Source organism: Arvicanthis niloticus, chromosome 16, assembly GCF_011762505.2.
Source record: "Arvicanthis niloticus isolate mArvNil1 chromosome 16, mArvNil1.pat.X, whole genome shotgun sequence".
In the NCBI taxonomy this organism is placed as follows: domain Eukaryota; kingdom Metazoa; phylum Chordata; class Mammalia; order Rodentia; family Muridae; genus Arvicanthis; species Arvicanthis niloticus.
The window spans coordinates 59,441,834-59,465,320 of NC_047673.1; the positions used below are offsets into that span (position 1 = coordinate 59,441,834).

At 46.6% G+C, this 23,487-nt stretch overlaps 1 protein-coding gene across 2 annotated transcripts in view; it reads left to right on the top strand.

Annotated features, from left to right (window-relative positions):
• Positions 1-16,762: 16,762 nt before the first annotated feature.
• The window catches only part of Gatad2a (GATA zinc finger domain containing 2A), an 89,665-nt gene continuing 82,940 nt past the window's right edge, over positions 16,763-23,487 (top strand). For both annotated transcript variants that reach the window (XM_034520369.2, XM_034520370.2), the window contains exon 1: positions 16,763-17,154. The gene's annotated coding sequence lies outside the window, so the exon portion shown is untranslated. The remainder of the gene's footprint in view (positions 17,155-23,487) is intronic.

The window sequence follows — 23,487 nt, forward strand, 5'->3', positions numbered from 1 at the left end:
AACATTGTGGAAAGGGGAGAGTCAACTCCCAAAAGTTATCCTCTGACTTCCATATGTATGTCATAGCATCAGACCCACATTCATACACTCATAGATACACATTTAGAAAGAAAAGTTAGGCACGATGGTTTTAAGTTTCTCCCTGGAGTCCGCTGTCCGGCTGGCCTAAGCAAAGTAAGTGGAGCCTAAAAGCACATATGGCTCCCCTCTGGCCCTGACATGCTTTTGTATACATGAACATTCACAAGACTGAAAGTCAACCAGCTCTAAAGACTTTGATCTTCAAGAATCCATTGAACCCCTAGGCGTTGTATAGTGTTTCAACATCAGATGTGTAAACTGAGGCCATAACTGCTCCAAAGTATGGTTGAGGGAAAGGTTTTTATTGTAGATAATAAGGGGGAGTGCAGCTAGAGGCATCTGGAAGAGTCCAGAACAGGGAGAGAGTAGTTGATGGGGCATGGCCAGCAGACTGGATTGGTCCATGAGAGGAGAGGGGAGATGACGAGATGATCAAGAAACTGGGGCCAAGAGGGGAAGACCAAAGATGACCAAGAGCACAAGATTATGAGGGAGTAAGATGCTAGGGGAGGGGAGGGGTGGATGGAAGAGCCACGGGTAATTATAAAACAGGAAACCTGAAGCAGAGAATGCACTAATAAGCATCACAGATGTGTCCTGTTTCTTTGGGGTCTGGCGCACATAGTGCCATTTGGCTTTAATCCCCACACTTGAAAGGCAGAAAGAACCGTTGATTTGGAGACTAACCTGGTCTAATAGTTCCAGGAGGGTCAGAAACCCTATCAAAACAAAAGGGGGGGGGGGGGCTGCTGCTCTGTCACCCAAGGCTAGGTTCCCCACTCTGGTGGCAGCTTTTCTCCTTCATTGCCCTAAGGGGTTAAGCACAAGCTGCTGCAATGTAACTGGGACCCGGAAGTGCATCTCTCTGTCCTCTACATATTCTCCTACATTGGCCACCAGAGGTCAGAACAAACCCAGGAGCCTAAGACAGCTAGGCATGCCCTACTAAGGAGGGACACCGGAGGGACACACAAAAATTGAAGTGTTTAAAAGCACTGAGTGTTCTTCCAGCACCTACACTGTAGCTCTGTGATCCACTTGTAATTCCAGTACCCATGGATCCAATGTTCTGGTGTTAATGGGTATGCTTGTGGTACACAGACATACATGTGAATAAGACACACACAGTTTTTTTGAAGCAGGGGTGAACTGGAAACTTACAGGGTTCCTTTGGAAAGTCAGTTGTGTCAGTGTTTTCTGAAGCAGACACGTGAAGGAGTGTTTTCCTGAAGGGGACATAGGTGAAAGGATGTTTTGCTAAAGCGAACATGTGAAAGGATGCATGGTGTTAAGGAACCAACAGACCTTAAACATGGTTTGTTGTGACTTCATAACCAAAAACCTTCTGTGGTGTTCTGGTGACAGCTGGCTCGATGCTTCCGTGGACTCGAGCTGATTGGCAGAGGGATGTCAGCTGATACAGGCTCCTGTGGAGTTTTGCTGAGGCAACACCCATGGGAGAACACATGTTTGGAGGAAGTATAAAAAGGATTCAACAGACAATGATGGGAGTTGGGGAGGAGGGGCTTGCATAGCTAGCTTTGCAACACTTTGTTGGTCTCATGCTTCTTTGATCTTCACTTTGTTGAGAGAGACACAGCAGAGAACTATATCCCTGCCGGTCCTGGCCGCTCCTACTGACTCATGCCAATTCAGCTGAGGCCTGGCTATTTTTGGTTTTTCGAAACAGGGTTTCTCTGTGTAGTCCTGGCTGTCCTGGAACTCACTTTGTGGACCAGGCTGGCCTCAAACTCAGAAATCCGCCTGCCTCTGCCTCCCAAGTGCTGGGATTAAAGGCGTGCACCACCACCGTCCGGCAAGGCCTGGCTATTTCTTCTGCTAGGCTCTGCCACCGCTGTCCTGACTCTACTAAACTGGACTACTGGTATATATCCTGACAAGCAGATGGGATTTTCTCCAAAGAACAATTTCTAAACAGGTCTACTTGCCCAGTATTTTAATAACGTTTCTTTTCCACTACCTCTGGTGGGTGGTGGGCTAGAAGGGAGGTTAAAGCACTTAAGAACCCTTATTAACAGTAGGTTTTGAAAAAATCTACGCCTACATAGGGTTTTTCTGTGTAGTCCAGCTGTCCTGGAACTTGCTCTGTAAACCAAGCCAACCTGGAATTCAGAGATCCACCTGCTTGTGCCTCCTTAGCCATGGGATTAAAGGTATATGGCAATGAGAAGAGAGAGGGGGGAGGGAGGGAGGGAGGGAGGGAGGGAGGGAGAGAGAGAGAGAGAGAGAGAGAGAGAGAGAGAGAGAGAGAAAAGAAGAAGAAGAAGAAGAAGAAGAAGAAGAAGAAGAAGAAGAAGAAGAAGAAGAAGAAGAAGAAGAAGAAGCAGCAGCAGAAGCAGCAGAAGCAGCAGCAGCAGCAGAAATCTTGGGGGACATGCAAAGGGAAAGGAACCTGTTACCCTGCAATATGATTGAAGCCTCTTGCCAGTAGGAAAGCAAGAATTCCAGTCCAATTACTAAGAGCTTAGGCCTTTCTCCCTTCCCAGCTGCAATCTGGAATTTCCTCAGAATCTCATTTACAGGAAAAGGACAAGTATATGTACTGACCCCTGGTGGTTCTGGTTTCGTTTTATCATACTATACTACCATTCAAGGTTTCTGCAGAGCCACCTCACAGACTTGTCTCCTTCAGAGGATCGAGAAGGAGCCTGCAAGAGCTCAGTGGATCAAGGTGCTTACACCCATCCACATGGTATGGGAAGGAGACTGATTACTGCAACTTGTCACCTGACTTTTGTGCACTGTGTGGGAGGCACACATAAAAATAATAATGAAATGTCAAGGGTTTTTTTTTTATTCAAACAGTGCCTAACCATGTAGTCCTGGCTGGCCTGGAACTCAGAAAATCCTGCTGCCTGTGTTTCCTGAATAGTGTTGTTTAAGGTGTATGTCACCATGCCCAGCATTAAAGATTTATTTTTATTCATTTGTATATTTGTGTGTGTGTGTCTGTGTGTGTGTGTGTGTGTGTGATGTGTGTATACAATGCCCCAGAAAGCCAGAAGAGGGCATTAATTTCCCTGGAACTGGAGTTTTGGGCAGTTGTAAGCCAAAAATCAAGTTCTCTGGAAAAGCAGTATGTGTCCTTAGCTGCTGAACAGTCTCTTCAGCCTAGTACATGTAGCTGTTTTAAGGACAGACAGACAGATACACACACACACACACACATACACACACACGGGGGGGGGGGGGAGTTCTTTAGCAACCTTTAGAGATGAAACCTGAGAGCTGCCAAATGCTATGTGTATATACCATTTTGTCAATATATGTCTAATGTTCCACATGACCCTGTGCCCTCTTCTGGCCTCAGAGGTCACTGCATACACATGCACATACCCACACAGATGTGCATCCATGTATTACTACTAATAATAGAACTTTAAAAGATCTTTCTTTCTTACCACATGGTTTATGTAGCCCTAGCTGGCCTGAAACTTGCTCTGTATAACAGGCTAACCTTAATGTCATAGAAAGTCCCTCTGCTTTCTGCCTTTTTGTTTTTCAAGACAGGGTTCCTCTGTATAACTCTGGCTGTCCTGGAACTCACTCTGTGGAGCAGGCTGGCCTCAAACTCAGAAATCCGCCTGCCTCTGCCTCCTGAGTGCTGGGATTAAAGGTGTGCGCCACCACTGCCCGTCTGCTTTCTGCCTCTTTAGTCCTGGGATTAATGGTGTATGCCACTATGCCCAACTTAAAAATACAAATTTTTAATAAAATCTACAACTGTGATTCATAAACTGGCTAGTTACAAAATTCAGTATCGAAACCATAAACCCCAGTGTGAGTCAAGATCCCAGAAAGTCTAGGGGACTCAGTCGAAGTTAGTGAGGGTGGCAGGATGAAGATGTCTCTCCATGGACATGTCCAGGCTGAAACCTCCTTGGGGCTTCTGGTGACTGTTCAGTCCCAGCCTCTTAGTTCCCTGTGACTTGCCAAATCAGTCAAGAAAAGGCCCAAGGTTTCCCAGCTGTTGGCATGACATCACTTCTGTGACTGGACATTTGCAGAGCAACTCTATGCCAAGGCACTGGGGAAATGACGGGGAGTTCTGTAGACACATCAGGCCCCTCCCTCAGATAGGGAACTCTGAAACACATATGTTGTTATTGAGGAAGTGTGTGTGTTAGAGACCAGAGGACAACTCTTTGTAGTCCATTCTCCTAACTACTGTATATAGGCTTCAGGAATCACACTCAGGCCAGGCAGTGGTAGCGCACGCCTTTAAATCCCAGTGCTTGGGAGGCAGAAGCAGGTGGATTTCTGAGTTGGAGGCCTGTTATAACGGAGCCGCAGTGAGCGTGACGGCATTCGCCATTACAAGATGGCGCGGGCATCCTGTGCTCCCACAAGTAAACAACTAACTGCGCAGGTGCAAAAGGCAAAAGCACGCCAAAGTCACTGCCCATCCCCGGGGCGTAATATGGGGTGATGAGTGAACAGCCAATCAAAAGTGAACACACCACTCTAGGGTACATATAGCAGTGCCTTTCCCAGGCTTTGGGTCTTTCCGCTTCTGCTGATACAAGAATAAAGCCTCGCTGCAGTAACCACCAGAACACTGCCTCACGTGTCTCTTTCGCGGGCGAAGGGGACTCGAAAAGGGGAGCGGAACAGAGGCCAGCCTGGTCTACAGAGTGAGTTCTAGGACAGCCAGGGCTACAGGAATCATATTCAGGCCATCAGGTTTGCTCAGCTGAGGGGACTTGGAACTCCCAAAACTTTAACAAGGTTCCAACATGTGGTAGATGAGGACAATCAGGGACAAATAAGGGCTGCTGTAATGGGAGGAGGACGAGATATGCTGTACAAACAATTTAAGTTTATCCTGACTAGCTTATAAATAAATGAGACTCAGACTGTGGTTATTTTATTTGGCTTTGACAATTACTGGGGGGTGACCCCTAATCTACTGTTCTAACTGTTGGCCTGGCTCCTTTCCCAGCAGTGTACCCCAGCCACATGCCCATCATCCATCTCCCCTCCTGGCAGCTTTCTCCTCCCCTACTACCTTCTCCTCCAACCAGGTCATTCCAAATCCACCCTCCTCTAACCCCTTCACATGTGTTGTAGAAACGTTTAATCCCAATCTGGAGTTTTTACCTTGTCTTTGACCATTTAGTTTCTGGATAAAAGACACATGCAACTTTTATGTTTATAATAAGCCTTAATCCGTGCTAGGCCTGGGCAAATTAGAATCTACTTTTCTATTGATAATCCCGAGTTATTATTTATTATGTTTCACCTGGGCTGCTCTTCAACTCCAATTGGCCAGCCCTAAGGGCTATGTTTTTTTGATTCCTAACCCACGATGTCTTTCTTTTTCATTCACCTTCTTCTCTTTCTAATTTGGTCCCTGGCTAGAGGGGAAGTAAGAATCACTTTAAAGTCATTGTTGGCTCTTTGGTGTTTCGAATTATAAAGGACACTTTATTTATACACTGTTTTACTTGGAATTTTTCTTTTGTCAGTTTTTGAATCTGAATAGGAAGGTTGTCTTTGACGGTATTTAGCAGCGTTTCCTTGGGTTTGTCTTTGCACATTAAGACCAGCTCCAGGTCCATACTCTCTTTAATCAGCAAGCCTTTTGCAACCAAGTCAATATTGCACCACACTCTGTGCGACCACCTTCATCCTTGGAATACTCCACAGCCTCATCATTTTTACTTCTGTCTCCCCCTACTAAAGTAAAAAGCAAAACACAAAAGTTGTGGCTTCTCCCAAGGGCAGAAAGTCTGAAAGGGAGGAATCAGCTCCTGCTCCTATTTACACACCGGCTGAGTGCAGCCCACACAGCAGCAGATGAGAAAACCAGTGGTGACTTCCCAGAGACCACAGCTATGGATAAGCCACCCCAGGTCCTCTCAAGCTTGGCACTGCAGGTCAGCCCAACCCTGTCCTATGGGAATTAATGCTCTGTATTCATGGTGTGAGAAAATGCCGCCCTAGGTTAGCTACTACACTCGAAGGCCAAAATACCTCCCTGTAAACAAAGGGACAGGGGAGAGGGGTGCACACAGAAGGGGCATTGCCAAGGGAAGCACGGTGTCTGATTTACACATAACAGCAAATGGCAGGGAGACAGAGACAGGCAGATCTCTGTAAATTCTAGACAAATCTGGTCTACACAATAAAGTCAGGGCAGGACCCTCTACTGATGGATACAGTACTCAATCTTAAATTTATATAAAGAGAAGCCCAAAGAGGTGAGACAAACACATGGACACATGGTACATAATTACAGATAACCAGCCACATGACAACATGTAGCTTAAAATAAATGGGTATCTTTAGTTATGATTTAATCAAAACAGAGCCTAGCTATATGACCAAGGTATTTGTGAATATAATTTAAGTTTGAGTCTTATTTCTAAAAACATGGGGCTGAGAAGCAAAACTAGGACTTTACTACAACAACAGAGATATCTCTTGGCTGAGCCAGTCATCCTGGCATTGAGGCAGTGGAAGTAGAAGGGTCAGGAGTTCTTAGTTTCCTTAGCTACCCAGAATTTACTCAAGCCTGGGTTCCATGAGACCCTGGGTCAAATATTTGGAAGGGGAATGAGCTAGAGAGAGCTAAGCCACTAAGAGAATTTACTGTTCCTGTAGAAGACTACACAAACATACACATATACACACAAAAACTTTAAATCTTTATTATTTTTGTTTGTTTGTTTCTTTCTTTCAAGACAGGCTTTCTCTGTGTGGCTGTCCTGAAACTTGCTCTGTAGACCACCAGGCTGGCCTCAAATTCTGAGAGATCTGCCTGCTTCTGCCTCCTGAGTGCTGGGATTAAAAGTGTGAGTCAGTTGGCCTGGCTCATTAAAATTTTTTTCTCTCTCTCTTTCTCTCTTTTTTTTTCTTCGAGACAGGGTTTCTCTGTGTAGCTCTGGCTGTCCTGGAACTCACTCTGTAGACCAGGCTGGCCTCAAACTCAGAAATCCGCCTGCTTCTGCCTCCCAAGTGCCAGTATTAAAGGTGTGTGCCACCACTGCCCGGCTCATTAAATTTTTAACATTTGCTTTTGTTTTATTTTATGTGTGTAGGTGTTTGGCCTACATGTGTGTCTGTGTGCCTGGTACCAGGCCAGAGAGGGTATGAGACAGTGGTGAGCTGCCATGTGGGTGCTGGGAAACAAACCCAGGTCCTCTGAAAAATTTGTTTTGAATGTTAATAATAAAAGGGGGTAGAGCTGAAGAGATGGCTCAGTGGTTAAGAGCACTTCCAGAGGTCCTGAGTTCAATTCCCAGCAAATACATGGTGGCTCACAACCATCTGTAATGAGATCCGATGTCCTTTTTTGGTGTTTCAGCAAGAGTGGGGTCAAGTACATAAAATAAATAAATTAATTAAAATTTTTTTTTAAAAAGTCATGTTGGGCGATGATGGTTCACACCTTTAAAACCAACCAACACTCAGGAGGCAGACACAGGTGGATTTTTGTGCGTTCCAGGCCAGTCTGGTCTACAGAGTGAGTTCCAGGACAGCCAGGGCTACAGAGAGAAAGCTTGTCTTGAAAAAACAAACATAAAGTCCCAGATGTGCTGGGGAGATCATAGCATGATCTTAGAGTTCTGATTCTCAGAACAAGAAAAGCAGGGAAAGCAGGTGGGCATGGGGGCCACCTACAATCCCAGTATTCAGGAGGTAGCAACAGAAAATCTCTAAAGTAAGTGGGCTGACTAGATCAGCAGACTCAATGAGATAAGATCCCTGTTCAATAAGATGCCCTGCCAGATTTATAGGGTAGATAGATTGAGGGAGAGAGGTGACATTAACCTTAGGCCTCTACACACAGATGCACATACCTCCACACATGTGTGCATACACACAGGACCAGTTATCACTGTGTATAACTAAATAAGGGTGTAGACACAAGCCACCAGCCCTGCTCATGATGTTTGTGGAAAGTGAGGGCTTCTACCAGACTCTCCTATTGCCTTGCATATCATTTAAGTTGGCATCTAGAGGGACATCCTGTGAAGACAGAGGATTGGGCTAGGACAGAAGTCCTCTGAAGGAAAAGAAAGGAATGTCTCCAACCTCCATGCACAGCCCTCTCTGTGCTCTGGACCCCAGTTCTGGAACCTAACCTTGGAGGCGGTGCTGGCATATCTATGCCACACATGGGACAGAAGAAGACAGGGCTGACTCAGTCCCAACTCTTGGAATAAGGTGCAGTCCCACAGCAGGGACCCAGGGACCCACAGGAAAGTAGCCTGAGCCATTTCCCACCAGGGAAATGATACAGAGGCCTCAGAGCCAGACCCCCAACCCATGTACTCCAGTCACCTAGTCACTGTTCCCCTGGCCTTCTCCAGGAAGCTCTGTCTGCCTCTAGAACATTCTCTGGCACTGACCTGATGGAAGGAAGTCACTATTGGGCTACACCCAGGTCCCTCATTCACAGGACTATGTTCTCTCACCAAGGAGTCCTTTAGAGTGCAAACATAGATGACAAAGCATGCCTTCCCAAAGCCCACCCCAGGTCATGTGTCAGAATTGGCTTTGGCCACCAGAGGCTGAGTGGCTTGGCTGAGTGGCTTTTGCATACAAATTGACCCAGGGACAGCACCAATGTGATGTGATGCTTTGAGGTGATTTATGGCCCATTGCCATTTCATCTTTCTAGACTCCTCCAAGGTTATGCTAACTTATTACAGTATAAATGCTGGACACGCTAGATAGCAATCCCTAAACTCCTGGCTACAAGCAAGCTTTCTTTTTTCTTTTCTTTCTTTTCTTTCTTTCTTTCTTTCTTTTTTTTTTTTTTTGGTTTTGTTTTGTTTTTTTGTTTTTGTTTTTCCGAGACAGGGTTGTAGACCAGGCTGGCCTCAAACTCAGAAATCCACCTGCCTCTGCCTCCCAAGTGCTGGGATTAAAGGCGTGCGCCACCACTGCCCAGCACAAGCAATCTTTCTGTGTCTGCCTCATTAGCGGCTTGGTCAAGGATGTGTTTGTTTGTTTGTTTGTTGCTTATTTTAGACAGGGTAGGTGGGTGGGTGTTGGAGTGGAGGGAGTGGGATTAAAGGCAAGCTTCAACACACCTTGTGTCTTTTCAGTGACCTCTTTGATCCATGCAGGGGGCTAGCAGCAGGGACCTGTTACACCAGCACTGGGGAGACTGAGGCAAGAGGATCTCAAATTCTAGGCCATCCTGGGATACATGGGAAGACCCTGGTTAAAAGGGGAGAGGGAAGGGAGGAAACCCTACCATTTGGGAGGTAGAGGCCACCAGGGCACCAGGCTGCCCTCGGCTACAAAACAGTACCTTGTTTCAAATAAATAAAGAGGGATGTGACTCATGTTCTGTCGGTGGAGTGCCTACATAGCATCCACAAAGCCTCTCGTAGTTTAAACTGGGTATGGCAGCAGGCTCAGGGGAGGCAGGAGGACTAAGAGTTCAAGGTCAGCTGGGGGTGAGAAACACCTCTGATCCCAGCACTCAGGAGGCAGGTGATCACTGAGTTCAAGGCCAGTGGTCAACAGAGTTCCAAAACAGCCCGGCTACACAGAGAAATCCTGTCTTAAAACAACAACCAAGACAAGTTCAAGGTCCTTCTGAGCTACACAATTGAGGCCAACCTGAACTTCAAGGAAACCGGGTCCTGCTGCACTCATGATCTCAGCTCTTGGGAGGAGGAGGCAGGAGAGTTCAAGGTCATCCTAAACTAAAGTGGATTTATCCTTTGGCAATAATCTATGAAAAAACTTCCCTAGGAGAAGGTCTGGGCTTGCTTCCCTCCTCCAGTCTCAGGATTTGTTGGCTGATCACACTTGTCCCTTTAATGAAGGACATTTCTAAATACAAGACCTGCTGCTTCTCAGCATTCTTTTAGAGATGTTGAGCAGCCATCAGTTTCTGACAGGGCTAGGCTTGTCCTTCAGGTCTTGTAGCGCCTCTCTCTCTCTCCCTCCCTCCCTCCCTCCCTCCCTCCCTCCCATTCTCTGTTTCTCTATAGCTGGAAAAATGGCTGGCTTTCAGTTAAGAGCAGAGTCTAGAGTCTACTCTTCTATAAGGTTGAGCTTTGATTCCCAGCACCTAAATTGGAGGCTCACTTTAAGTAAACATCCAGACTTAGAGCGGATGGTTGGGGCAAAATGTTCCAGCAGGGGGCAGTGTTCTCCAGAAATCTGAAAAGACTACACGAATTCACTCTCTGGGCTAGGTTCAATTACCTGTGGAAGGGGTAGGAGGGACTGGAGGGCCTGAGACAGCATCACAAACCCCAGGTGGGACCACACCCACATTCGGGGAGGCAAAGAGGTGCCTGCTTTGTAGTGATGCTGTCTTTAGACCTTACAGAAGCCCCAGGTGGCCATGAATGAGCCCCCTTCCTTCTTCCTATGCAGCTCATGTCTTGGAAGAATGCTTTCTCGTTCAGAAACTGGAGTTGAAAGAAATGCTCTTCCTGGTGGTGGAGAAGTCACTGTAGCTCATTGGTTAAAACATCTGTAGATCAGCTGACACACAAAATCCCTGGGTCCCACGTACGGTAGCTGTCATTCCAGCAGTTGGGAGATGAAAGCAGGAAGATCAGAACTTGATGGTCATCCACCTGAGTTCAGACCCAGCACCATGTTGAATAGCTCACAACTACCTGTAACTCTTTCACATGCCTGCATTCACACACACCCCACATATACATCATTAAAAAAAAAAAAATATATATATATATATATATATATGAATGACAGAGATTCCCTTGGCTCTGCCTCCCCACGTGCTAGAATCATCAGGCCTGGTGAACAATAAAATATTTAAAAATATTTAAATATGGACTGGAGAGATGGCTCAGCAGTTAAGAACACTGACTGCTCTTCCAGAGGTCATGAATTCAATTCCCAGCAACCACATGGTGGCTCACAACCATCTGTGATGGGATCTGATGCCTTCTTCTGGTGTGTGTCTGCAGACAGCTACAGTGTGCTCATATAAATAAAAATAAATTTAAAAAATTAAAAATATTTAAATATTTAAAAATGTTAAATATCTTTAAAAACTCAGCCAGCGGCTTTGTGTGGTGGCACAGGCCTGTGACCCCATATTTAGGAGGCAGACAGGAATATCAGGCAGCTTGAACTACATATCAAGACCCTGTCTACAAAATGCTTGGCTGAAAGGGCTCCTGAGCTCAGTCTGGCCTTGCTTCTGTATATTCTAGAAACTAATTTCAATAAAACCACAGTTTGCTCCATCCTTGCTTGTAGGTGTCTGCTTGATTTTCTCTAGGGAAGCACAGGGTTGCGCTCATGCACTGCCCCCCCCCCCCCCGCGCGCGCGCGCGCGCGCGCACACACACACACACACACACACACAAGTTTGGCAAACACTAAGGAAGGAAGATGCCTGCGGGATGGAGGGTGTGGTCCTCAGCTCTATGCAAGGCAACTCTGCCACTTAGTGACTCTGTATAGCTTTAACCTAGCTCCCTTTTCTCTTTCCTCCCTCCCTTCTTGTCTCTCTTTTTTTTTCTTCTTCCCTCTTTCTGTGCCCCTTCTTATCCTTGTAGCCTAGGCTGTTCTGGAATTCCATACCTGACTAAAGATAGCCCTTAAGTTCCTAATCCTCACGTGTTTGCCTTCTAAGTGCTGGTGTGACAGTTGTGGGTTAACACACACAGTTTTCTCTCTTTCCTCATTTTTTCCTCTTTAAAAATAAAGATATATTTAAAGATATATTATTAACATGTCTATTTGTGCCTTGCAGGTGGCCTTAGACGACAGAAGAGGGCGTTGGATCCCTTGGAGCTGCACACAGAGCTGCCCTACTGTGGGTATTTGGGTCACCCTCAAGAGCAGCAGCAAGTGCCCCTAAGCCGTCTCTCCAAAGCCCACTTCCCTTTTCTCTTTTTTCTTCCCCTCCCCTTCCTCTGCAAGCCAGGCTGTTCTCAAACGCACAGTGACCCTCTTCTCAAGTGCTGGGATTACAGGCTTGAGGCAAGGCATCTGGCTTTTGTGTTGTTTTCTCAAAAGAGGGTCTCACTCTGTAACTCAGACTAGCCTTCTTTCCGCAGCCTCCTTTGTGCCGGGACAGCCCTGGGCCCTCGCGCCCAGAGGCTATAACCTTTTTGCTGTCAGTCTGTGACGTTACTCAGCGGTCCCTCTCAGTGCCGGCGAACAGCTTCCTCTACCGGAGGAGACTTCTCAGGAGAGGAGAGCAGCAGCAGGTCTCCGGCTGGCAGAGGCCCCGCCTTCCTAACGCCTGTGGGGCCGCCTGGGTCAGCTCCCATTTCCCTATATGGGCTTGAATGTCACTCAGCCTGTTTCGCCAGGTTGATTTCCCAGACCCAGGAAGGGCCACGCCTTGGTGAAGAGATGCAATCAGCTTCCACCAGGGAAAGGAAACTTATCCTTCAGTCACATGGCTCTGCTTCAGTTTTTATTATAAAACCAGGCTGCCCTTGGCTCTGAAGTTCAGGAGTTTCACTAGGACATCTACCTGGAGTGTCTCTTCTGAGAGAGTTCACCGACAACTAAAAGGCCAGGATTTTTTTTTTGTTGTTTCTTAGCCTAGGCTGTCCTTCAACTACGAAGATGAAGATGACCTTAGATTTCTGAGTTTCTTCCCTCTATTTCCTAAATTCAGGGGCGACAGGTGTGCACTACCACACCTAGTTTATGTGGTGCTGGGAAGGGACACTGCACAGTGGGCAAGCTCTCTATCAACTGAGTTGCATTCCCAGTCTAGGGCTCAAAAATTTTGATTATTTATTTGGATTATTTTACCAGTACAGTAGTAGTTTAGTTTTTACATTTATTTGTGTGTGGGCATACATGACAAAACACATGTGGAGGTTAGTGAACAACCTGTGGAAGTTGGTTCTGTCCTTCTATTATATAGGTACTAGGGGACCAAACTGAAGTTGTCAAGCTTAGAAGCAAGCACCGTCATCTCCTGTGCCATCTTGGTGGCCTCAGGAGTGTTTACTGTAGGAGGGTAGATTGAGCTGGACACTAGAGTACTGCTTATCAGTTTTTTAACACTTATGTTTACTTCATGTGTTTTGCCTGCATGTTTGTATGTGTACCACATTTGTTGCCTGGTGGATGCTGGGAACCAAAGACTGGGTCTTTTGCAAGAGTAACCACAGATCTAAACACGGAGTCCACTGATCTAAACACGGAGTGATCTCTCCAGCACCAATTTTTGATTGTTAATATGAGCATGCTCTCCTGAAACCATAGTGCTTGCTCACCTTTGACCATGCTGCTCCACTGGAGATTTAAAGCTTTTATGTGTATGAATGCTTTGCCTCTATTTATATAAGTGCGCCACATACACCAGATCCCCTGGTACTGGAGTTACAGAGGGTTGTGAGTCACCATGTGAGCGTTGGGAATTAAATCCAGTTCTCTGCAAGAGCAATAAGTATCATAATTGCTTCTGGATTTGAGATTTAAATAATACAAGTGCCAGTTAAGATGTAATACTACAGTTGATGCAGACCAGTAACAGTAGCTGAGTGTGCCTGTCTTTCTCTTCTGCATCCAGTGGAGGAGTTACATAATATGCTGATCTTTGATCCCATCAGTAATTGTTGATTCAACAATAAATTGTGCTAGATGTAATGGAACACACCTACCAAGAGGACTATGTGTGCTAGGTCATCCTAGACTACATAGTAAGCCCTAAGCCAACCTGGGCCTTTGAGCATATTTCTTGTTTTTCTCTGTAACCCAGGATGGCCTAAACTTGAGATGCTCCTGCCTCAGCCTCCCCTGTGCTAACATGTGCACCATTAGGCCTGGCTCAGGGTTCTGACTTCTTGAACAGTGAGAGTGATGACTGGCCTTTTTAGGAAGTAGCAGGCATGGGTTTATTTCCAACTCTGGCAGCCCTTGGGTTCAACATTAAGGGAAGGTGGTAGCTCTGGGAGCAGAGGTGCCAGAAGTGTGTAGGGAGCACATCTTTGTGTTTACGATGGCTTCCTTCCTTAGTCAGCAATGCTGCATCGGCCCTCATCATTTGGGGCCAGTTTGAGATCACTCAGGAAGTCATGGTCCCTCCCAATCCCTGTTACTATCTGAACTTACTTTTCTTCCAAAACTTCAGCTTTCTTGTAAGCATGAGTCTATCCTTCTCATAAAAGCACAAGACTTCAAGGTTCACATGGAATACTTGAGCGCTTTCTAGTTCTCACCCATTATTTTATTGGAGCTTCTTCCTTAACATTAGTATAGCGGTGTCTCTGGATCACTTCAATGTACAACTCTGCCTGGTATAATACATAGGTCTGCTTCTCTTTATTTCATTCTTCTTGGCTCCTAAGATCTCTCCAGTAACAACTTCCCTTTGGTAAGCTGCCTGGCCGCGAGCGACTGTTAGATTGAGTAACAGTCATCCCAGCTTACCATCTGCATCTTGAGCTGAAGGTCTTTCTCATCACTGCCTTTTCATGACCTTGACTCACTAGGTTATTTGGTTACCTATTTAGACAAAGCTGGGTCCTATGGGGGAGGGTTGCAAATCAGGCAAGGACTTTGGAATGAATTAGGGGTCAAGCCTGGTAGTGTACTCCTGTCATCTTGGCACAGGAAAGATGGAGACAGAAAGAGGAGTTTAATACCAGTCTGAGCAACAAGAGACCCTGCTGAAGGAAGTCAGAGGGGGCTGCAGATAAAGCTCCATTAGACAGCTACTTGATGAGCACAAGCATTGCAGAAGCTGGGTGTGATGACACATACCTGTCATACTTGGGAAGGAGAAGCCTGAGGATCAAGAGTTCAAGGCCTTACTTGTAACTCAAGGACATTTAAGGCCAACCTGGGCTACATGAGATACTGCTTAAAAAGGGACAGAACCAGAATGATGGCTCAGAGGTTAAGAGTACTTGGCTGCTTTCGTAACCCAGGTTTGATTCCTAGACTCTAAATGGCAGTTCATAACTGTCTATGACTCCAGTCCCAGGGGATCTGATGCCTTCTTCTGGCATACAGTGGGGGCACTGTACTTGGTACAGGCAAGCAAAATAACTATTCACATAATATAAATACTTTTAAAAAATGGGGGAAGATAGTTAAAGCTCCTTTGCTGAATCTGACAGATTAGCTTCTATCTGGAAGTGGCTGGGAAGCAGAAAAGTTTTTGGAAAGTTCCTATCTAGCAGAGAAATTGTGGAGATGGAGAGACCAAGAGTTCATCATTGCATAGTCGAATTCAAGGTCATGATCTGCTATACAGGCGACATAACAAAACATCCTGCAGGCTTGGTGGGCCATGCCTGCAATTCCAGTATTTGAAAGGTAGAGGAAGGGAGAATCTTTTAAGTTTAAGAGTAGCCTGCTCTACATAGATCTCTAGGACCCTGTCTCAAAAACAAAACAGTGGGCTCAAAGTGTAAAGGTTCTTGCCACCTGCCAGGCAGTGGTGTCGCACGCCTTTAATCCCAGCATGTGGGAGGCAGAGGCAGGTGGATTTCTGAATTTGAGGCCAGCCTTGTCTACAGAGTGAGTTCCAGAACAGCCAGGGCTACACAGAGAAAGCCTGTCTTGGACCCCTCCCCCCCCAACCAAAAAAAGGTTCTTGCCACCAAGCCTGAGGCCCTGAGTTTGATCTCTGGGACCCACATAGTAGAAAATGAGGCCCGACTCCTTTAAGCTGTCCTCTGACTTAAACATGCTTGTCATGGCATGCACAGCAAATCCAATAAATAGAATAAACGCTAAATAATAAAGGACCCCTCCCCCAAACCAAACAAAATAGAACCGAAAGAACTCAGAGGGTAGAGCGAGGCAAGCAGACATCTGTGAGAGTTGTAAGTTTCAGGCCAGCCGGGGATGCAAAATGAGGCTGGGTCTCAAAGAAGAAACAAAAAAGTTAAAAGGCTACAACTTGAGTAAAGGCTGAAGGGAAATCTAGAGCTGCTCTAGTCCCAAATCTCTCCTCTAGGTGTGGTGGCACGGGATCTACAGGGTTAGGGGTGGGCTTCCATCCAGATAGGTGCACGCATTCAGAAGATTCAGGGATGCTGAACCGCGGCACCCACAAAGTATCCTCATTCAGGCAATTCTCGGAAAAGTGGGTGAAGGCCGAGATCGCCGACCGCATCCTCAGAACCGGATCAGCGACGCGAACCTGAAGATTCTCCTCCGAACGGGCCGAGAACGCGTCCCGGGACGCTCTTCAGAAGGTGGCGGCGGCCACGACCACGGCCACGGCTCCACTGGAAGAACGCAGGAGCCCCAGCGCCCACGGGAACCGAGCCAGGTCACTAGCCACTTGAGGTCTACTCAAGCGCCTGTCCAGGCCCGACAGCCTCCGGTGCATTGTGGGTGGGGCGCCCCTGCTGAGCACAGCGGGGAACCCTCAGCTCAGCCAGTTGCTGGCCGCCCGGCAGCCCAATCGAACCACCCTCCAAGGTCCCAGCAAGCCGGCCACGAATTGACGTGTCCTCCAAGACCGCACCCCTCACGGCATTCCCGCCCCAAACCTAAAGCTCACCCGCGGCGAGTTGACGGGCTTCGCAACCCGCTCCATTCTTCCATTGGATGCTCGTCTGTCAGTCATCCTGTCCCGCCCCCTAGGCCCGTCCCAGCCACCGGCGCGATCCGGAGGGGCTGCCGGCCAACGCGCTCATTGGCTGCTGGTAACTGTCTGTTCTGAGGCTGGCCACACCCCCTGTGGGGTGCCGATCTTGAGCGCCCCGGCCAGACTTCATTGGCCTGCGGCGCCGCCACTCGGAGAGACGTGCCTCAACCCGGAAGTGTGAGAGGCAAAATCTGCCTAGCAACCGGGGAAGCCGGGCTGTGAAGCGGGCAATTTCAGTGTGAGAAGGAGCGGTGAGACCGAGCGGCGGCCCGGAGCGCGCCGCGGCAGCTCCTTCCGCCCGGGGTCAGCGCCTCGGCGCGCGCACGCGCACCCTCGCTGCCTGAGCGCGCCCCGCGCCGCCCGCGCAGTCGGTCCGTCGGTCGTCCGTCGTCCTGTCGCCACCGCTGCCTCAGGCGCCACCCGAGGGAGCCGTCGCCGTGGGACGCGACCAGACCGGACCCGAGCTCTCTGCCCGAGGCTGGTCCGGGGCCCAGCTGCGGATCGCGCGGAGCCGAGCAACTTCGGTGAGTGCGGGGCAGGCGCCGCTGCCGGGGTCCCCGGCTTCCGGTGCCCCGGGCTCCCCCGGCTTCCGCTTGGCCGGGCTGGTGCGTTTCCCTACTGGACTCTTTCGGGAACCTGCGTCGGAAGGTCCCCCGTCTCTGAGAGCTCCCTTCTCTGTGGAGGACCCCGGGTGTCTGAGAGTGCCCTTTTCTGGGGTACTCCTTGTTTGAGGGCACCCTTTCTCTAGGGGGATTGGTGTCTGAAGGTGCCCTTTCTTTATAGGACCCCACCTCTCAGGGTGCTCCTTCTCCAGAGAACCCCTGCCTTTCCGCGAGTACCCTGGAAAGGGAGGTCTTGTGTTTCTGAGAGTGTCTCCTTTCTGAGGGGGGCACTGCTTTTTCTGACTCAACTTTTCTGAGGAATCTAACCTGAGGGACCCCTGTTTATCTACATCCTCCCCGCAGCCCCGCCTGTGAACCCCTACTTGTGAGGGAGAACCTCTTTTTGAGAGAACCTTAAACTGTCTCAGGGGAGTCTCTCTGATACCTTATTGAGAGGAACCCTATTTCAGACCTTCTGAGTTCTCGAGGGGAGCTCCTATTTCTGAGACCCTTACCTCCCCGAGGTACCCTGCCTCTTTGAGAGTGTAGTCATTCTCTGAGCCCCTCCCCTCCTTTTCCAGGGTTTTTGGCCACAGTCCCTTGCTTCTGTAAAAGGTGGCTTTTTGTCTGATGAGCACCCCCCCCCCTTCCTTTCTAGGATTCCTTGCCTCCTTCAGGAAGGTTCTACTTCCCTTAGGAGACACTTCTTTCTGAGGACCTCTTTCTTCTATGGAGGATGTTTCTGACATTACCTTGCCTCTCAGGGAACCTCCTCTCACAGTTTTCTGGGGAGGTTGTTTCTCTGTTTTTCCTTTTTTTTTTTTTGACAGATCCCCTTTCTGAACTTCTCTCCCTGTTTTTTTTGTCCTTATTTTGAGTGACTTCTTTCTTTTCCCAAGTTTTCCTAAATCTGAAGTGCTCCTTCGAGGTTTTCCCCACTTTTCTGAACTGTCCCTAATTTTTGTTTTTCCAGACAGGGTTTCTCTGTATAGCCCTGACTGTCCTGGAACTCACACTGTAGAGCAGGCTGGCCTTGAACTCAGAAATCCGCCTGCCTCTGTCTCTCAAGTGCTGGGATTAAAGATGTGTGCCACCACTGCCTGCTGTCCCTAATTTTTTTAGCAAGCTTTACAGTCTCCTTTTTTTTTTTTTTTTTTTGGAGGTGGGGGGAGGGGTGTCTCACTGTGTAACTCTAACTGGTGGCCTTTAACTCATAGAGATCTGCCTGCAGAGGCCCTTGTGAGCTAGAATTAAAGGCCTGTATCATCATGCCTGGTCTTTCCACATTTTGAATTTAATTTTTTTGAGACTTAGTTTTGTTACATACCTTAGGCTGTCCTTGAGTTAAGATTGTCTAGCAAGATTTTCCTTGAATTTTTTTCTGAGACAAGGTTTCTCTGTGCAACACTGGCTGTCCTTGCTCTGTAGACCATGTTGGTCTGGAACTCAGAGATCCGCCTGCCTCCACCTTTCCAGTGGTGGGACCAAAGGCGTGCATCCTTCTTTTTTGAGTCAGGGTCTCACAGGGGCTGGTCTGGGACTCACTCTGCACCCAGGGTAGCTACAAATTCATGGTCATCTTCCTGCCGTCGCCTGAAGACTGATGGCATTATAGGTCCCTTTTCCTTATAAAAGGCACTATGGATTCCTCAATTTTCTGAGGGGTTCTGCAGCATAGGCGTTCCCTATCTACTTTCCTGGGATTTTTCCCTTCTTGAGATTTCCCTCCTTCATTGCTGTGGGAGAGACTTACTAGTTAGCCTTGGAGCCACTAATTTCAAGATTCCTCTATTTTTGTATGGTATCCAAGTCTCTGTGTGAAGAGAAAGACTTAGACATGTTTTCTTTTGTTTAGTTTTTGGGTTTCTCGGTCATCACTGTGTTTTAATTTTTAGACAGGGTCTTTTACTGTGTAGCCCAGGCTGCTCTCCAAGTGTCCATGTATGTAGCTAAGTTGTCCTTGAATCATCTTGTTTAAGCTTCCAAAGTGTCAGATTTTTTTCCCCATGACTTTTATCTTAGTTTTCGGAGGACTGAGACTGTTGTGGCTAGAGGGAAAGTTGGGAGACATATGCAAAAAAAAAAAAAAAAAAAAAAACAAAAAAACCCAACAAGAAAACCCAAAGCAAAACAACAAAAAAAAATTTCCCTGTAATATCTTTCAATATCCTGGGATTTGAGGGTGTTTATAGGTGTGTTACTGTATTTTCTTTCGGTTTTCCCTTTTTCTTTCTCTCTTTTAAAACAATTTTTTTTAGAGACAAGATCTCTATTATGTAGACTTGGCTGGCCTGGAACTCACAGAGATCTTTCTGATCTGCCTGTCTCTGACTCTTCAAGCACTGAGATTAAAGTCATGGGCCACCATACCCAACTTTCTTCCTTCCTTCCTTCCTTTTTTTTTTTTTTTTTTTTTTGGCAGGGTCTTTCCATGTAGCTCACTCTGACCTCAGACTTTTGGTAGTCCTCCTGCATTTAGCCTCTTGAGTGCTGGCATTGTAGGTGGGCAATGTCCCATACTGTATTACATTTTCCTGACATCCGAGGCCAATGTCAGAAGACTGTGAGCACTGAGAGACAAGGCAGAAACATTGTCTCCCTATTATCACAAGGTCAAGCCTATGGGGGGAACCCACTTCCTGTCCTATCCCTCAGTCCTCTCTGCAGACAGAGGACCTTACTTCCTGAAGAAAAGAGAAGAAAGCACTCCTTTGCTCTTTCAGGGCTTCCTGCTGTCTTGAGCATCTGATTTACCCCTTGATCAAAAGAGGAGCCCCAAGTTGTGACCTTGGTTTGAAAGGACAAAAGCAGGAAATGGGTCATCCTAGGTCTGGGAAAGGTGCAAAGGGGGCAAGAGACAGAGGACTTAACTACATTTCTGTAAGTTTTAGGTGACTTTGACCTGGCCCAAAGGAAGGTTTTCCATGGTGTTTACAAATTTCTTATGTATTTTTTTTAGTGGCCCACCCTGGATTCCAAGTCACTGCAGTAGCTAATTTTATCTGCTTTGCCAAGGCAGAGCTCTCAAGAGCCTAAGGAAATGAATGCTGGCATTGAGAGATGGTCCACAGGACAAAAATGAACTCAGTTTGAAATCTGAGTAAGTTCTAACCGCTTCGAGTCCACAGGCTGGTTTCAGGCTGGGAACCAAGAGAGCTGGCCTGAGTAGAGCACCAAAGTGGGTGAGCCATTCGGTTTAGCATTTCCACAAGTTGTGTCTCTCTGTTCAGCTCGACCTTTACTTTTCTTTCTAGTTTGACTTAACACAGTCTCTCCCTGTTCCTTTTCCATCCGGGTCTTGCTTAATTTGAGTCTTTTGTGAAGACTCCTACTGAGGCTATAATTTGAGTTCTAAATCTGTCAGGGGACCATGTGGACACAAGTTTCAACTGGAGTTATTTTCTTCTGTGGAGAAGCAGTTGGAGAGTTTCCTGGGTCCTCAGCTCTTGGAGTAGTCAAGTTCAGGCAGGAGGCTGCTGCAGACCTGTTGCTTTTCCATTGCTTCTTGCTGGTCATCTGTAGATACTGCTCTTAGTGAAGAGGAGAGAGATGGTGAGGAGCTTGGGGCTTAGGCTGTTCTGGGATGAGATACACATGCATATACTTATCACCTGAAAGAAAACTCAGCTCATGTGGTGTTTAAAAAAAAAAAAGTAACTGCTGACTTTAAAGTAAGAGTTGTTTCTTTTTTCTTCTTCTTCTTTTTTTTTTTTTTTAGATTTACTTATTTATTTATTTATTTTTGTACACTATAGCTGTCTTCAGACACACCAGAAGAGGGCATCACACCTCATTCCAGATGGTTGTGAGCTACCATGTAGTTGTTGGGAATTGAACTCAGGACCTCTGGAAGAGCAGTCAGTGCTCTTAAACGCTGAGCCATCTCTCCATTCTGGAGAGTTGGTTTTCGTTACTGTAACAAAATGGTTGAGTTAGGCTACTTTATAAAGAGCTTTATTGACTGCTGAGATGGCACAGGGTGTTAATGGCATGAGACAAGGAGCAGGCTATTAGTGTAACTATGCATACCTGTACTCTTTGTTGTTGTTGTTTTTGTTTTTAATTTTTGGTTTTCAAGACGGGTTTCTCTGTGTAGCCCTGGCTGTCCTGGAACTCACTCTGTAGACCAGGCTGGCCTCGAACTCAGAAATCCTCCTGCCTTTGCCTCCCAAGTGCTGGGATTAAAGGCGTGCGCTACCACTGCCTGGCTTTTTTGTTGTTATTGTTATCATTGTCTGTCTGTCTGTCTGTCTGTCTGTCTATCTATCTATCTATCTATGAGTGAATGAATGACAAGATTTTTCAGTATAATCCTGGCTATTCCAGAACTTACTCTGTAGACCAGACTGGCCTTGAACCCAGAAATCTATTTGCCTCTGCTGGGATTAAAGGCATGCCCAGGTTTTTTTTTTTTTTTTTTTTTTTTTTTTTAAATGTTTATGTATGTGTGTCTTGTGTGTATATAAATTGGAGGACATCAGAAAAGGGAGTTGGATCCTCTGGAACTGTGGGTACTGGGAAATGAACCTGGGTTCTCTGTAAGAGTAGTAAGTGCTCCTAACTGCTGAGCCATCTTTCTAGCCCTTCTCTCTCTCTTTTTAAATGTATTCCAATTTTTAAAAAAAGATTTATGTATATGTATATGTATATGTATGTGAGTACACTGTCTTTCTCTTCAGACAGGCTGGAAGAGGGCATTGGATGGTTGTGAGCCGCCATGTGGTTGCTGGGAACTGAACCTCTGGAAGAGCAGTCAGTCAGTGCTCTTAGCTGCTGAGCCAGCTTTCCAGCTCTCTAGCCCTTTTCTTAAATGGTTACCAGATTAGCCCAAGGGACTTCACCCTAAGTATTAATTCTCAATAATTCTAAAGCCAACCCCCATATTTGTCGTCATACCCAGACTCATGCATGCTAATGCTTTTTACCATTGAATTGCACTGAACTGTATCCTCAGTCTTTAAATATTTTTTGAGCATTTTAACTTTTTTATTTTTTGAGTAGAGTATTTGCCTGCATGTAAGTGTGCATCACATTGCTAGATACTCAATAGAGGGTGTTGAATTCCTAGAACTGGAGTTGGAGGTGAACCTGGCTCCTCTGGAAGAGCAGTTAGCATTCTAAACTGAGCCATCTTTCTACACCCCCCCTCAATTTTTTATTGTAGTTGTGAGATAGAATCTTGATATGTTGTTCAGTCTGACCTTGAGCTCACTCTAGCTCAGGAAGGCCTTGATCTTGGAATCCTTCTGCCTCAGACTACTGTGCAACAGATATTACAGGCTATGGACTTGTGTCTAAACAGCATATAGCCTGGCAAAATTCCACCCTCATTTTTGGGGGAAGGACTTGGTTGAGACAAGGTCTCGTGTAGCCTCTGGAGACATGCTTGCTCTGCACCAAGACTGGCCTCAAACTGCTGATCCTCTTTCTTCCCATCATCCCAGTGCTGAGATGAGAGACAAGTGCCACCACACTTGGCTTTCTAACCTATTAACAGCACAGTTGTGATCTCTGTTGGGGGAGAGTCTTAAACCATACCCACATCATAGCAGGGTAATACCTCCTTTCTGAAGGTTTTCTTTTTGATGCTTTAAGGGGCATGTTGGTCCTAGTTGTGTGGTTTACCAAGTTATAGCATGAACCCAGCATGATACTAAAGATTGGAGCACACTGCTGTGAGTGAAAGTGAAGACTGGCTTGCTGTCAGGAGGTGTTCATAACTTGAGGGAAGGAGTGAACCTGAGGTAATGGACTAGATGGTCAGCACAGGTTGCTTATGATGTTCATGAGGTTAGAGCCCTGGTCTGGACTCCCAGACAGAAGATAGTCTGCCAAAGCTAAATATCCTCAGAGAGAAACAAATGTTGGAAGTTTTTCAGTTTTTCTGTGTTCTGTTACCAGATGTGAGAAAGATTTGCTATGTGGCAGGCACTTGTGTTTGCTTTGGCCTTGGCATCTCTCTCCGTCAAATGGGGTAATTTGTGAGTGAAGGGCAAGTAGAGAGATGTATAACTAATTAGACCAGAGGCAAAATAGAAGATAATGAACTTGAAGAATTGTGGGAAGCGAAAAAGTAGGTGAGCTGTAATATTAAAGGATCCTGTCCTGTTTTGAAGCAGTAAAGGATGTGGAACAGTTACTTGGTGAGCTACAGAATCTTGAAAAATGAACCTTTTTCATAGTAATAGATCAGATTTGGGAACAAAAGACTGGAAAAGTGTTGTACAAGGCATTTAACTACACATAATAATAGTA